This window comes from Eriocheir sinensis, chromosome 34 (assembly GCF_024679095.1).
Source record: "Eriocheir sinensis breed Jianghai 21 chromosome 34, ASM2467909v1, whole genome shotgun sequence".
Taxonomy (NCBI): domain Eukaryota; kingdom Metazoa; phylum Arthropoda; class Malacostraca; order Decapoda; family Varunidae; genus Eriocheir; species Eriocheir sinensis.
The window spans coordinates 749,482-752,517 of NC_066542.1; positions in this window are offsets into that span (position 1 = coordinate 749,482).

Sequence of the window (3,036 nt, forward strand, 5' to 3'; positions counted from 1 at the left end):
AAGTGCTGCGTGAGATAAACACAAGCAGAGGTTAAAGAAAACTTGGAAGCCATAGCAGTAGCCAATCAGCACTCAGCTTGCAAACACGCCTAGGTTTATATTGTCAGCTTGGGTCGGACTTAAGTGAACAGACTATCATTAATTTGGCTCCACCCCTACTCACCTGGAGGTTAAGTGGGCTAAGTGAGTAGTGTGTGTGTGTGTGTGTGTGTGTGTGTGTGTGTGTGTGTGTGTGTGTATTTACCTAGTTGTGAAATAAAGGAAAAGAGCCGTACTAGGCTCGTGCTGTCCAGTCTCCATAACGCTTATTATCCAGTTTGGCTTTAAATTCATGAATTGTTTTTGCACACAGTCTCCTTGTCAAGTCCGTTCCATGTTGTTACGCTTCTGTATGGAAAACTGTATTTCTTGATGTCTCTTCTCAGTCACTCTTCTTCAATTTCTTACCATTGCCTCTTGTCACACTTCTGTCATGTACCACTAGGTCTTCCCTGTCCAATTTCTCCAATCCCTCTTGTATCCTGTACAATGCTATAGGTCCCCTCTCTCTCTTCTCTCCAGTGTTGTTAGTCCCAATTTCTCCAGTCTTTCTTTATAAGTATGTTCTCTCAGAGTTTCCGGTAATTTAGTCGCTGCTCTTTGTATTCTTTCCAACTTTCTAATTTCTTTCTTCAATCTAGGTGACCACACTAATGCTGCATATTCCAGTCTTGGACGTATCATCGATGTTATTAGTTGCTTCACCATTTCTTCATCTAAATAAGTAAATGCTGCTTTTATGTTTCAAAGAAGATTGTATGTTTCCCCAGTTATCCGGTCTATATGTTTTCCACAGGATAACTTATCTGTTATGATCACTCCCAGATCTTTTTCTTCAGGTTTTTTCATGATTCTTTCATTACTCAGAGAGTAGTTCCCCAATATTCGTCTACTGCTCTTACCAAACTCCATCACGCTACACTTCTCTGTATTGAATGTCATTTCCCATTTGCGTGACCATTCGCTTATTCTATCGAGATCTTGGCTCAGGGCTACACAGTCTTCTTCATTAGCCATCCTCTTCATTATTTTAGCATCATCAGCAAACATATTCATATAGCTTGTCACCCCTTGTCATGTCATTAATATATATTACAAACATAATCACAGCCAGCACTGATCCTTGGGGGACTCCACTAGTCACATCCATCCAGCTTGATTTATTGTTCCTGATTACTGTTCTCATTTCTCTCTTCATCAAAAAGTCCATAATCCAATCCAATATTGAGCCACCCAGACCTCCAACATGATTACATTTCCATATTAATCACTTGTGTGGTACTTTATCAAATGCCTTCTTTAAGTCCAGATACACACATTCTGCCCAACTGTCCCTTTCCTGTATTATATCAATTACTCTTGAATAGAAGCTGATCAGATTAGTTACACAAGACCGTCCTCCTCTGAATCAGAATTGGCTATTTGTTAATATCCAATTCTTCCAATAATTTTCTAACTTCATCTGCTGATGTTTGTATTCTCTCCAGACCCATGCACTCTATTCCCGGCACTGCATTTACACCTTCACTCACTCTCCCTTGCGAACACTGTTTGGAAACAATTATTCATCACTTCTGCTATTTCACTGATACTATCAAAAGTTTCACCATTAACTTTAACTTTCTGAATCTCATCTCTATTTTTCAACTTTCCATTTAAGAACTTATAAAACAGCTTTGGCTGGTCTTTGCACTTATCTACAATATTTTTCTCAAAATTTCTTTTTTCTTCTCTTCTTACTTTGACATTAGCATGCCTCTTCCTTTTGTACTCATTCCATAGATCCATCCTCCTATTTTTTCTCCATTTGTTCCATGCCTTCTCCTTATCCTGCTTGGCATCTACACACTTTCTATCATACCACTCTTCTCTTGATTTCTGGCCTTCTTTCATCCTTGGTACCCACTTTTCCAATCCTTCGTTGTAAATCTGTACAAAGATAGCCCATTTATCCTCCACATTCTCATCCTCAAAACAAGGATCCCATTGTGCTTCCTCAAAATGTTTCCCAATTTGTTCAAAATTTGCATTATTAAAGTTAAACCATTCTTTCCTGTAGTCCTCATTCCTGATTATTTTACCTCCTTCGTAAAATGTACTCGATAAGTACGTGATCGCTCTTCCTTATAGGGCTCTTATAGTTCATCTCCTCTATAATATCTGGCTCCCTGGTGATTCGCAAGTCCAATCTAAATGGCTCATCTTCTCCTCAGACTCTTGAATTCGGTTATTGCAATGGGTACAGAATCATATTTTGTGGAGTCTGTCTCGGAAGAATTGTAATTTAGCTTATATACATAACTTAAACATATTTATATAAATGATAAATTCTATTATCAACAATAGTTGTAATGGTTACAAAATCTTATTTTTTGTAATCTGATTTTGAAGGAGTCATAATCTTCCATATATTACTGTAACTTTGTGTATGTGACAAATTTATTCTATTATACATTACATTAACTTTGTTTTATAACTTTAATTTCAGTATCAGCAGTCCCTAAGCTGATTGGCAGGGCATCTTGCCAGACTCTACTGTGGGGCTCAACTCAACTGCTGCAAGCAGGCAGCTGCAATGGACCAGTGGACTAGTGCAATGGATTATCTGTCGATGCTACCTAGATAATACATCTAAGTAGCATCGACAGATGTGTATGTGTGTGTGTGTGTGTGTGTGTGTGTGTGTGTGCGTGTGTGTGTAATTTATTTTCTTTATATTCTTACTTATCAGGTCTGATTAAATGTCACTTATTAATTTTCATGTTTACAAAGTTGCTAGTATTTATTTATGAAAGGAAGAGATTATTTCAGCAGAAAGTATATGCATTAGTTTTTTATAAAATGTTACTATTATTTAATGTTTAGAGAGTGTCTATAGTCTGTCCAAATTAACTTGGCCAATTTGCACCGAGAAGCCCCTCCCCCATACTGGCTAAGCTCCACCCTCCTTTCACCCGATTGGCTGTTCATGACATCATGTACTGTTTCAGAGACATG